The sequence below is a fragment of the Triturus cristatus genome, chromosome 7, assembly GCF_964204655.1.
Source record: "Triturus cristatus chromosome 7, aTriCri1.1, whole genome shotgun sequence".
In the NCBI taxonomy this organism is placed as follows: Eukaryota; Metazoa; Chordata; class Amphibia; order Caudata; family Salamandridae; genus Triturus; species Triturus cristatus.
In genome coordinates this window covers 570,272,392-570,286,748 of record NC_140590.1, presented here as the reverse complement: position 1 = coordinate 570,286,748, position 14,357 = coordinate 570,272,392, and positions in this window count along the sequence as shown.

The window sequence follows — 14,357 nt, the reverse complement described above, 5'->3', positions numbered from 1 at the left end:
ACTAGTGCTGTCTCTCTTCTAAATTTGAAAAGTCATTTTCCCTACCCGTAATTGCATTATTTTTAGCTGTTTTGCTTGTGGTTGTTACAATTAAAAAATCGAAGTTTTCAACCTGTCCGTGATTACATCATTTCTCAAAAGTTTTGTGCAGAAACTTGTGGTTTTTAGTTGCCCATGCCTGTTTCATTTAACCTGCTGAATTGTGATATTTGCAATCCAAAATCTGTTGGGTTTTCTCACATTCGTCCCTTCTAATTTCCCCCTTGCTCTGTGCTCAGACCTGCATGTTAAGCAATACACCCCCAGCTCCCATTTTGTGTTAGCAAGTGAGTGAAACCAGAACCCCTCCTTTTCCCCCCTTAGCAATAGGGATAGTCTACATTAGAGAGTGAACAGAGGGTGCTCTGAGACAACAGTAATCTACTGTGAGCTGTTTAAGCTGTGTTTTCTAGAGTGAGTAAAGTTTTATACAAACAGTGTTGTTAGAGGACAACGTTGGATAGGCTCTACCCTGCCGAAGTCCAAAGTGTGGATTGAGCCTCTCTGTCTCCTAGGAGAATCGAAAAAGAGGAGCAGCTTTCAACTCCCTGGCTAGTAAACGTTGTCTGAAGTCATTGGGACCGTATATAGTCTGCTATTGGATGGTACATGATTGCATTTAATGGTGGTTGTATCTGGTGTTTCTATTGGATAAGGGTTAGTGTTCTCATTGGTTGGGTATCTGAGGGTTCTGATTAGTTTCTGGGTCAGTGATTCAATTAATGTAGGTTTGGGACTAGGACTGGGGTTAGGCTTTTTATTGGAAGTAGAGATTAGTGTTTCCTGTGTGATTGATTGCTGGACTAGGTGTGGTACTAGGGCTTGGGTTAGGCCTTCTATTGGACGTAAGGATTAGGGTTTTGAGCCTGATTGAGTGCTTGGACTAGGGCTATGATTGGTTGTAAGGTCTTGGTCTCGTATTGGTTCTAGAGTTTACAGCTAGTGTGATTGGATAGGGTTAGGGCTATTGTTCCCATTGGCTGCAGGGGTCACCTCACTACTAGAGCTATTAAAGGCCGAGGTTTAGGGCGTCTCAGCCCAGGCTTCGAGGCTAAGGGCGGAGAGGACAAGGGTGAGTGCCTGTTTGAGCCTGTTCAAAACTGGTCAGGCCAGTACCAGAAATGCTGCCCATTATCACATACACTAATACCCACCCTACACCATCCACATCCAAAGTGTAACACACTCCCACCAACTGTACTCTACACATTTACTACAAACCAACCCTATGCACAAATCAATGTACCAGCACACACTACAAAACCACACTGTTAGAATCCGGGTTCTCTGGTTGGCACAGGTAGGTACTTGTGTCAAGCAGGGAATCTTTCCTCTAGTCAGGGTAAAGGGGTACACTCCCAAAATAACCCCTGCTCACCGCCTTGGTAGCTTTGCACGAGCAGACAGGCTTATCTCAGAGGCAGTGTGTGAAGCATTTGTGACCACATACAGTAACCAAGTGACAACACTACAAATGGACACCACACAGGTTTTATATTAAAAATAAGGATTCTTTATATAGAGTTACCACAAGACAATTAAACGACAAAAATACACAATACTGTTACTTTAGATGGTAGGAGTTTGCTTAGTTCTCTTAAGTTCTTAAATGCGACACTTTAAGTCAATGTACCTTTTAGATGCGACACGCAGGGCAACGAAAGTGTTGCAACGTTGTTGATGCGATGAAGTTTTTGGTGCAAAGAAATAAAGACGTGAAGATCTTCCAGATGCGGCACGCTTCTCCGATGTTGCGAGAAGACTCGACTCGATGCGTCAGCTGCAGCGGCAACACCCTTTACGCGATGCGACGACAGCGGCCTTGGCAGCGACACTCTTCTCCGACGTCTGCGAGACGCTTCCACTTGATGTGATGCTGCAGCGGCGACACCCCTTTACGCGATGCGACGACAGCAGCTCTGACGGCTGCACGCTTCTCCGTGGATGCGAGGCGCTTTTCTTGATGCGGTGCAATGCGACAGCTACGATGGCTGCGATGGCGACACGCTTCTTCCTCGATGCAAGACTCTTCTCTTGATGCGGTGCGATGCGTCAGCTACGATGGCTGCGATGGCGACACGCTTCTTTGGCGTTGCGAGACACTTCCTGGATGATGCGAGACACTTCCGCTCGATGCGATACTGCAGCAGCGACACCCTTTACGAGATGCGACGACAACAGCTCCAACGGCGGCACGCTTCTCCTACTTGAGTCGCGCTTCCAGCTCCTTGCGACACGCAGTCCCTCAGAAGGCCCAACAACAGCAGCAGGCACGTCCAAAGAACTCTGGGGAGCTGAGGGGTGAAGTCTGTTCTTCCTGAAACTTCAGCAGGAGGCAAGCTCTATTCCAAGCCCTTGGAGATCTTTTTAAGCACAAGTTGAAATAAAGTCTTTTGTAGTCTTTCTCCTCTCCTTCAGCAGCAAGGCAACCACTGTAGGCCAATCCCCCTGGTCAGGGACAGTACTCCTACTTACAGCTTTCCCAGTTCCTTCTCCTCAGGCAGAGGCTCTTCTTGTCAAGCAGGATCTAATTTCTTGGGAGCAGGGTCCCAATACTTATACCCCTAATTCCTTTGTTCCTCTGGGGTAGAGGGGCCTTTGCCCAGTCCAAACCAGTTCCTGAGCACTTTGTTGACATGACTCTGACTTTCTATTCAGGGTGCAGGGCAGAGACATCAGCCGCTCCACAGGAGGTGGAGCCAGCATTGTGGAGGCAGAGCACAGCCCTATTCAGAGTCCAGGTGTACTCCTCCCACCCATCTGGATGTAGATCTCTCTATTCACCACCGGGCTGCCCCAGCCTGTCTCCTGGAATTCCCCAGCCCTGTCACTCACAGAAACCAGACAGCAGATACACATCCTAGCAGAGGCGGGCTGAAATGGTTAGGCAAGCAAATACCAGCTTTCTAAAAGTGGCATTTGCAAACACAGAATATTAAAATAACCTTCACTAAAAGATGTATTTTATTATTCTGAGTTCAGGCATACTAAACTCGAATTTCTACCATGTTCCCTGGGTCTGTTAGGATCATAGAATGTAACAATTCTAACAGCCCATTCTGGCCTATGGAGAACAGGTAGCCTTACAATAGTGAAAAACGAAAATGGCTCTAATTCACTATTAGGACATGCCACACACATCAGGGCTTGTCCTACCTTATGCTTACAATGCACCCTGCCCTTGGGCCTACCATAGGGATGACTAAAATGAAGTTAAGTGAAGGTTTAGGGACTGGCAAGTGGGTGCACTTGCCCAGTCAGCATGACAGTACCAACCTGCATGCAGGTTCTGCAATGGCACACCTTAGACATATTTTACCAGACCGCGTCTGGGGGTGGCACAACCAGTGCTGCAAGCCCACCAGCGTCATTTGTATTTACAAGCCCTGGGCACTCCTGGTGCACTTTACTGGGGTCTGACAGTAAACCAAATAAGCCAATCATGGAATCCAACCAACATATACATTTTAAATAGGGAGCATTTGCACTGTGGCACTGGTTGGCAGTGGCGCAGTGCTCTGAGCAGCTAACACCAGCAAAACACATGAGGCACAGCGACAAAAAGTGGAAGGGAGACTCACGCCAATGTGCCAGGTCTAACACGTGTCCCCTCCAGCTGAAATGTGGGGAGAACTACCCTACCCCAGGGAGTTCCTCATCACTAAGGCGGAAAAATCTGGACAGACCGTCAGCATTGGCGTGATCTGTACCAGGGCGATGTTCCACCATGAAATCCATACCCTGTAGGGAAATGGACCACCTCAACAGCTTTGGATTCTCACCCCTCATATGCATCAACCATCTGAGGGGCCTGAGGTCTGTCTGAACCCGGAAGTGAGACCCAAACAGGTATGGTCTTAGCTTCTTCAGTGCCCAGACCACAGCAAATGCCTCACGCTCAATAGCACTCCATCTCTGTTCCCGTGGAAGTAACCTACTGCTAAGGAAGGCTACAGGTTGATCTAGGCCCTCCTCATTAATCTGTGAAAGAACAGCCCCCACACCATGCTCTGAAGCATCTGTCTGAACGATAAACTCTTTGGAGAAGTTGGGAGCCAAGAGCATGGGCGCCGTGCACATAGCAGCTTTCGGGACCTCAAAAGCTTTCTGACAGGTGTCAGTCCAAATCACTTTCCTGGGCTGCTTCCTAGAAGTCAGCGCTGTCAAGGGGGCAACAATGTTGCCGTACCCCTTGACAGACCTCCTGTAGTACCCGGTGAGACCTAGGAAGGCTCTCACCTCTGTCTGGGTTTTGGGCGACTCCCAATTCAGGATGGTTTCTATCTTGGGTTGAAGGGGCGCCACCTGGCCGCTCCCAACCTGGTGCCCCAAGTACACCATGGAACCTTACCCGATCTGGCACTTACTCGCCTTGATCGTGAGGCCTGCCCTCCGCAGCGCCATCAACACTTCCCAGAGGTGGCGCAGGTGTTCTTCCCAAGTGGAGCTGAACACTGCGATGTCATCCAGGTAGGCAGCACTGAACGAATCCAGTCCAGCCAACCCCTGGTTGACCAACTTCTGGAAGGTGGCAGGGGCATTCTTCATCCCAAAGGGCATAATCCGGAACTGGTAGTGCCCACCTGGGGTGAAAACTGCTGACCTCTGTTTGGCCCCATCGGTCAAGGCGATCTGCCAGTACCCAGACGTTAAATCAAACGTGCTGAGGTAGTTGGCAGCCCCTAGCCGATCTATGAGCTCATCAGCTCTGGGGATGGGGTGTGCGTCAGTCCTGGTGACTGAATTGAGTCCTCTGTAGTCCACACAGAACCGGAGTTCGGGTGGGGCTCCCGGCGCCGCAGCCTTTGGGACCAAGACCGCTGGGCTGGCCCAAGGACTGCTGGAGGACTCAATTACACCGAGTGCAAACATCTTGGAGACCTCCTCCTTGATGCATGCCCTCACCTTGTCAGTCACCCTGTAGGCCTTGTGCCTCACAGGTGTACTATCCCCAGTGTCCACATCATGGACGCACCAATCAGTGACACCGGGAACCAGGAAAAACAGATCAGAAAATTGTCCCAGCAGCTGGCGACAATCATTCTGTTGCTCAGGGGTCAGGGCGGAAGAGAGGATGACACCATCCACTGACCCATCTTGCTCCTGGGCTGACAGGAGGTCAGGAAGAGGCTCGGTCTCCTATTCCACCCCAGAATCTGTTGCCAAGAACATGCCCACTTGGGACCTCTCCAAGTGGGGCTTGAGGCGGTTGACATGAAGGACCCTTAAAGGGTTCCTTGGAGACCACAAGTCCAACAAATAGGTAACAGGACTCTTGCGCTACACAAACTCAAAGGGACCGGTCCACTTATCCTGGAGCGCACAAGGCCCCACGGGGGCCAAGACCCACACCTTCTGTCCAGGCTGAAGCTCTACCAGAGTGGCATTCTGGTCGTACCATCGCTTCATCTCCTCCTGGCTGGCTTCCAGATTTGGCTCAGCAAGTTGCCTGAATCGCCTAGTCTGATTCCTGAAGGCCAGCATGTAGCTATATACATTCTGGGGAGGTTTCCTGGGAGATTGCTCCCAGCCTTCCTTGACCAGACTTAGAGGTCCTCTCACTGGGTGGCCATACAGGAGCTCAAAGGGGTTGAACCCTGGAGACTTCTGTGGCACCTCACGGTACGCAAAGAGAAGGCATGGCAAGAGGACGTCCCACTTACGCCTCATGGGTTCTTCCAGACCCATTATCATGCCCTTGAGGGTACGGTTGAATCGCTCAACCAACCCGTTTCCTTGGAGGTGGTAAGGTGGGGTGAACTTGTAGGTTACACCACACTCTTGCCAAAGGGATTTCATATATTTGGATATGAAATTGGTACCCCGGTCAGACACCACCTCTAGAGGGAATCCCACTCTGGAGAAAATTCCCATCAATGTACGTCCCACCACGGGGGCCGTCACTGTCCTCAGAGGGATGGCTTCTGGATACCGGGTGGCATGGTCCACCAGGACCAGGATAAACCTGTTGCCCATGGCTGTCCTGGGGTCCAGTGGCCCCACAATATCAATCCCCACTCACTGGAATGGGATACTGACCACAGGGAATGGCTGGAGAGGAGCCTTCTGCTTCCTCCCACTCTTTCCACTTGCCTGGCAAGTCTGACAGGTCCTGCAGTGAGTGTCTGAACTCCTGCGCATTTGGGGCCAATAAAAGTGGGTGACAAGCCTTTCAAAGGTCTTGTCCTGCCCCAAATGTCCTGCCAATGGCACATCGTGAGCCAGCCCCAGTAGGAAGGCTCTGAAGTCATCCCAAAGGGCATACCCCGGAACTGGTAGTGCCCACCTGGGGTGAAAACTGCTGACCTCTGTTTGGCCCCATCAGTCAAGGCGATCTGCCAGTACCCAGACGTTAAATCAAACGTGCTGAGGTAGTTGGCAGACCCTAGCCGATCTATGAGCTCATCAGCTCTGGGGATGGGGTGTGCGTCAGTCCTGGTGACTGAATTGAGTCCTCTGTAGTCCACACAGAACCGGAGTTCGGGTGGGGCTCCCGGCGCCGCAGCCTTTGGGACCAAGACCGCTGGGCTGGCCAAAGGACTGCTGGAGGACTCAATTACCCCGAGTGCAAACATCTTGGAGACCTCCTCCTTGATGCATGCCCTCACCTTGTCAGTCACCCTGTAGGCCTTGTGCCTCACAGGTGTACTATCCCCAGTGTCCACATCATGGACGCACCAATCAGTGACACCGGGAACCAGGAAAAACAGATCAGAAAATTGTCCCAGCAGCTGGCGACAATCATTCTGTTGCTCAGGGGTCAGGGCGGAAGAGAGGATGACACCATCCACTGACCCATCTTGCTCCTGGGCTGACAGGAGGTCAGGAAGAGGCTCGGTCTCCTATTCCACCCCAGCATCTGTTGCCAAGAACATGCCCACTTGGGACCTCTCCAAGTGGGGCTTGAGGCGGTTGACATGAAGGACCCTTAAAGGGTTCCTTGGAGACCGCAAGTCCAACAAATAGGTAACAGGACTCTTGCGCTACACAACCTCAAAGGGACCGGCCCACTTATCCTGGAGCGCACAAGGCCCCACGGGGGCCAAGACCCACACCTTCTGTCCAGGCTGAAGCTCTAGCAGAGTGGCATTCTGGTCGTACCATCGCTTCATCTCCTCCTGGCTGGCTTCCAGATTTGGCTCAGCAAGTTGCCTGAATCGCCTAGTCTGATTCCTGAAGGCCAGCATGTAGCTATATACATTCTGGGGAGGTTTCCTGGGATATTGCTCCCAGCCTTCCTTGACCAGACTTAGAGGTCCTCTCACTGGGTGGCCATACAGGAGCTCAAAGGGGCTGAACCCTGGAGACTTCTATGGCACCTCACGGTACGCAAAGAGAAGGCATGGCAAGAGGACGTCCCACTTACGCCTCATGGATTCTTCCAGACCCATTATCATGCCCTTGAGGGTACGGTTGAATCTCTCAACCAACCCGTTTCCTTGGAGGTGGTAAGGTGTGGTGAACTTGTAGGTTACATCACACTCTTGCCAAAGGGATTTCATATATTTGGATATGAAATTGGTACCCCGGTCAGACACCACCTCTAGAGGGAATCCCACTCTGGAGAAAATTCCCATCAATGTACGTCCCACCACGGGGGCCGTCACTGTCCTCAGAGGGATGGCTTCTGGATACCGGGTGGCATGGTTCACCAGGACCAGGATAAACCTGTTGCCCATGGCTGTCCTGGGGTCCAGTGGCCCCACAATATCAATCCCCACTCACTGGAAATGGGATACTGACCACAGGGAATGGCTGGAGAGGAACCTTCTGCTTCCTCCCACTCTTTCCACTTGCCTGGCAAGTCTGACAGGTCCTGCAGTGAGTGTCTGAACTCCTGCGCATTTGGGGCCAATAAAAGTGGGTGACAAGCCTTTCAAAGGTCTTGTCCTGCCCCAAATGTCCTGCCAATGGCACATCGTGAGCCAGCCACAGTAGGAAGACTCTGAAGTCCTGGGGTACCACCAGCGCACGGGCTGACCCAGGCTCAGCAACCTTAGGCTCTGTATATAGGAGGTCGTTCTCCCAGTAAATGAAATGTGACCCAGACTGATCACCTGCGGCCTGGTCTGCAGCCTGCTGCCGCATACCCACGAGCCAGGTGCGTGATGTGGTATGGCTATCTACCCGAAACATTAGTTTCCGCAGGTATAGCATCTTTAATCCTAAATTCATAGGTCCCTGTAAGGTCAAAACCAGGTCAATTTTTGGGACCAAACGCGGCTTTGCGCAAAGAAGTGTTCCAATGGTGTCATAACGCTCACAGCGCAGGACATAATGGCATCGATAAAACCCTTGACTGGATACGGCGCCAGTTTTGGTGGCCGTCTGTGGTGACAGACATTAAAAACATGATTCGCAGATATGAGACGTGCGTAAAAGCCAAGGTGGAACATGGAAAACCATCAGGATTGTTACAACCTCTTTCTACCCCGATGGTTCCGTGGGAGTCCATTTAGCTGGATTTCATGGTGGGATTACCTAAAGACAAGGGGTGTACTGCTATTCTAGTGGTGATGGATTGTCTAATCAAGATGGGCCATTTTATTGCTTGTGCTCAGGAACCTACTGCAGGCCAATTAGCAAAACGTATCCTGCAACATGTAATTTGGTTACACGGTCTTCCGACCAACATAATCTCAGACGGGGTCCACAGTTCACAGCCAGGTTTTGGTTAGAGTGGTGTGAAACCGTACACATGAAATCCCCCAAGTCAACAAGTTTCCACCCGCAGTCAGACGGACAGACCGAGAGGTTAAATCAGACCCTGAAACAGTACCTCAGGTGCTACGTGGAAGAGAATACGGATGAATGAGTGGACCTACTATGCCTGGCCGAGATTGCATACAACAGCGCCAAACACCAATCCACTGGCTCCTTTCTACAGCACTTACGGATTTCACGCTTGAATCATACCAATCATCCATCCCAGAGCGGCTCAAAAAAGTACCTGAGGTACAAGACTGGATTAACCACATACAACAAACGTTGAAACTTAACTACAGGAACCTCAAAGAAGCCAAAACGTCCTATAAAGTAAAAGCTGACAAACATCGTAAACCGCAACCTTTATACCAGTTCTGTAAATATACATGGCCAAAGTACAGAATTGTTTAAAATCTTTAAGAATCACACCAGCTCACAGGTTACAGCACATGCCCTGGTCAAAGGTAAGGACCTGTGCTAACCCCCCACTCTGTACATTTGATGGTGGTGTGTTGGGCATTTTATCAACCGGGTTTAGGTAGGAAGTTGCATGATCAGGTCACTGGGCAGGGCCTGTGATCAACCCCTGAAGTGCGGTTTTGTCCACACCTGGGTATAGGTGATATGCGATAACAATAATAGCATATAGCAAGGCAAAATCAGTAAATAAGGGCACATATACAAACAATTGTGCATCCATAGAGAAGTATATGGTGAGATCAAATGTGATGGCAGCACTAATATTATGGATGATAGTAGTGCTACGTCTACTTCATCACCTGAACATGTGGGCCCAGCCCACTACAATGATGTAACTAGTGCCGTCTGTTAGGTCATGAGCAGTGCATCTGAAAGCGAGTTAACCCTGCATCGCTAATCACAGTTGGACAGTTTTAGTTGCATTCATCTATTAGTTTGAACCATGACTTCTCCTCACCTGAAGTGAATATGTATATTTATTTATTTACTTTCTTAGACCATCTTTTTGGATTGGTTAAGATTGCTGAAGATTGTGGTTGGTTAACTGGATTCCGGACAAATGTTCTTTTTATTGAATTTCTGACATGTTTCCTCTATGAGACAGCAAGAAATGTTTCATCTAACTAGGAGACACCAGTTGGGCTTAAATACACAAATACATACCATTGCATTTCTTCTGCAATGACAGACTTCTTACCCTTTGTAAAGCTGCATAGCGAGAGATTCCCAAGCAGCAGACCTTATTTCTTAGAAATATCTGCTTTAACTTCGTTGCTTGAAAGCGGTGGCTGGAGCTGGACTGCAGCGAGACTCTTGGAGAATGGTGTGTGACTGAACGGAGCTCCGCATATTACAGCCTCACCTGTCACTTCGTTCGCAGCATCAGAGTTGGCTATATAAAAATACAATAGCAAATGTCGGCAAACCTGCGCATGTCCCTTAATTAGGACTCCGACATTGTTTACCAGACCTGAGATCGGCTGAAATGCTTCGCTGTGCACAGAAAGTCTCCACACTCGGCAGAAAAAGACTCGACTTCGGACTCTTCAATTTCCACCATCTCATTAATCGGCAGCTCAGGAGAGGATTTCAGAGCTCTGCGCGGGGAAATAAAGAAATGTCACCAGTGCATCTCGGCGTCTCCACTGCGCGGGTCCTGTGGCGAGGAGACCTCAATTTCTTCTGATCTTAGATGCCTTTCTGGGGTGTCGGCAGCTTAAGGTCAGTCATTCTAACTGAGTACAGGGGACACTCTAAGAGAGCCTGAGAGACAGAGGGCTACAGGGGAAGAGCGGCTGGAGAGAGGTGGAGGAATGGCGAGGGTGAAGACGGAGATAGAAAGAGGAGTGAGAAATGGAAAGATAAGAGTGGGGAGAGCAGGAATCTGAGGGAAGAGTGAGGAGCGGGGTCAGACAGCTAAAGTACAAGCGCGCGCGCCTCAATGGTGTGTGACTGAACGGAGCGCCGCATACTACAGCCTCACCTGTCACTTCGTTCGCAGCATCAGAGTTGGCTATATAAAAATAAAATAGCAAATGTCGGCAAACCTGCGCATGTCCCTTAATTAGGACTCCGACATTGTTTACCAGACCTGAGATCGGCTGAAATGCTTCGCTGTGCACAGAAAGTCTCCACACTCGGCAGACAAAGACTCGACTTCCGACTCTTTGGAAATAAAGAAATGTCACCAGTGCATCTCGGCGGAATGGCGATGGTGAAGACGGAGATAGAAAGAGGAGTGAGAAATTGAAAGATAAGAGTGGGGAGAGCAGGAAACTGAGGGAAGAGTGAGGAGCGGGGTCAGACAGCTAAAGTACAAGCGCGCGCGCCTCGCGCTAAAAGTAAACAAGCATTCGGCCGCGAGGCCGTAAAAACGAAAGTAATAACGATCGCGATCAAAGCGAAATTGATCGCGATCGCTTGGACGGGAGCGCTGTGTGGCAAGCACGCGAGTGGTGCGCGCGCAGCAGTGACTGGCGGCTGCGCGCATGCACGCTCACGTGCACTCAAGCTTTAGGCCACAGGCAGCACTTTAAAAATCCCAACTATAAAATGTCTCTCCGAGCCAGCGCATGCGCTGGCCTCAGCGAGACCTAAACATAGAGGGGGATTGTATAGTGGTAAACTTTCGTCAGCCACAGTTGGTACGCCACATTTTGAATAGAAATGAGGAATTATGCTTGATGAATGCTAACATTTGTGCACTTCCACTGGGTTTTTTTTTATAGACCACCTTCATGGAATCTAACATCTAGGCAGCACACAGTGCCACTGACAAACAGATACCATGCATTGTCAGACTTGGATGCCCAAGACTGACAATTATTAATGCCATGTGTAGAATCCTCTGCAGTAACTTTGCAATCACAGGAGGAAGGGCCTGCCACGGTTATTTCTACTAATCTAAATATGGTTCCTGTAGACAATGTTAATTGTCGCACAAGGCATACTAGACTTGACTGCATATTAAGTACAGTAACTGGGTGCATGGAAGAAAGTGAGGCTGGAAGCCTAAGGGAGCTAGCACTGATCTCCTGGAATGTTGCAGGTCTTAGAAGGAATTTAGCAGATGCTGTATGGCAGGAGTACATTGACCAGAAAGACATAATTATGCTACAAGAAGCTTGGGTCGTGGAACCTCCACATAAAGTAGGCTACAAAACTTTTAGTAAATGTGCTATCCCCTCTGTTAAAGGGAGGGCTTCAGGAGGTCTCTGTATTTGGGTAAAGGTTACTCTTGGTCTAGATGTTAAACTAATCGATATATGTTCAGAGGATATCCTTGGAATAAAATGTTATACACCCGATAAAAAGGAAGTCTACATAATAAATATATACTCTAGACCATATTTAATAAGTAAACAATCGACGGCAATTGAGCAGCTAGATAACTTCTTAAGTACGATTGAGGTAAAGACACTCAAAATTGTGGGAGGCGATTTCAACCGCAGATACAAACCTGTGGTGGGGCTAGAAAATATCTTTCAGGAACAAGATTTGGCCAATAACATTCTACTCCTGGACAGCCAGTCAGTAGTGCCATGCACAGTAGCGGTTGCCCAGTTACTGAGATTTGTTTCGGGACACTGCTTGAGAGCCTGCAATGGCCATTTACCATCAGACAGCCCAGCAGCACACACATTTACTAGGAAGAACATAAAAAGCCACCTAGATTATATTATGATCTCAGTCGAGCTTTGGCCAATGGCCATTGACCTAAAAGTCGAAACTAGAGTAGAGAGTGACCATTATCCATTATGTTTGACATTGACAGCTGACCTTTTCCATTCTGCCACCCTGAGAATAGGGGAATTTGATAATGGAACTATAGATCCACTTGTAAGCAACAACAGGAGAGCTTTAAAGTGGCCTTCGATAGGGAATAACCCAGTGGCTATCAAAAAGACCAATGACATTTTCATAGATAGGGCTTCCCCGTACGTAGATTTCCCTGTATCAGACATTCCAATAATGGATATCCACTGCAAATTAGTTAAGGGCTTGGTACCCATACTAAGTAAAATCCCGAAGAAAGCTAACAATGCAATTACGGTGGTGGCTGAGCTGAAAAACCCATGGTACAATAAAGCATGTCGTACTGTAAAAAGTGAGCTCATTGCGGCTTCTAACATTCCAAACACTGTGGCCTTAAGGGAAATAAGCAACTGTTAGCCTCCACAAAGTAAGAATGGGAGACAAACATTTGGGATGAATTATTAGTCGCAGCGAAAGCAAAAGACCAAGTTGGCTTCTGGAGGCTAATCTCAAAGGGCAATAAAAATGGTAGATGTAATAGGGACCTTTTCTTAGACGCTAATACTTGGATAACACATTTTTCTAGTCTCTACACTTCTTCCCCAAATGGCATTGACTTTTGCCCAATGAGTTACGAAACTACACTAAACACTGCACCTTTATCCTTTAGTTTAAAGGAAACCCTCACACCCATAGATGCATTAAAGCCAGGAAAGGCGCCCGGTCCCGATAAAATGCCTGGGGACCTATGAAAGCATGATAAAGGTGTGTGGGGCCCCTATATTAATTTGTTGTGTAATTCTCTTGCTTCAGGCGCTCCACTACCTGAAACTTGGAAAGGAGCAGAGATCACGACTATTCTTAAGAAGGGTGATCGGCATAACCCATCCCACTACCGACCAATTAGTCTTATCGATGTTTTGCAGAAGGTATACGCCAGGCAAAATTTTAAACAGACTGATTGAATGGATTGAGGAACATAACATTTTATCACAGTATCAGGCAGGTTTTAGAGTGAAGACTGGCACGATAAACCAGGTTTTTCGATTCCTTTGTATAGCCTGGAAATATATATTATTCAGGAAGGGTGTGGACCTAAAAGCAGCGTTCGATCTTGTCCCTAGGAATCTCCTGTGGAAGTCCTTAAAGGACCAAGGGGTCCCGGGGGAAATTCTTTTACAAATTATAAGGCTACATGAAGACAACTGGGCAAATGTTAGATGGGGTCCACGAGGTGAACTAACTGAACCAATTAGGGTGTAAGACAGGGGTGCGTTCTAGCTCCGACTTTATTTTCTTTATATGTTAATGACATCCCTGATTATCTCTTGGGATGTGATCATGATTCCCCCAGGCTAGGAGGGCTGCCTGTACCGGCACTCCTCTTTGCTGATGATACGATTTTAATTTCCCAAACACCAAAGGGTCTACAAAGTTTAATACACTCATTTAGGAAATACTGTAAAGCCAAGGGGGGAGAAATAAATCCCAGTAAAACAAAATATATGTCAATTAACCCACACAAAACTTTTAAGAAAAATTTAACTGCTGACAATGAAATAATCGAGTTTGTGCACGATTTTAACTATTTGGGTATTACCTTGGATTCAAAATTGACCTGGAGGCCCCAGTTAGAAAAAAGTAGAACTATACTCCTCCAGAACACATTCCCATTAATCAGGAAAATCGAAGGTAGTATATCCAAAGCAATTTCACCCGCTCTCGAAGTGTATAAATACAAAGCACAATCTGCTTCATTGTACGGGGCAGAGCTGTGGGGTCCTGCGGTAAATGGAACATTCAAGGTGGGTGAAAATAAGTTTCTTAGAAAAATATAAATTTTGCCCACACGAACACCACTGACTCCTGTATTGATG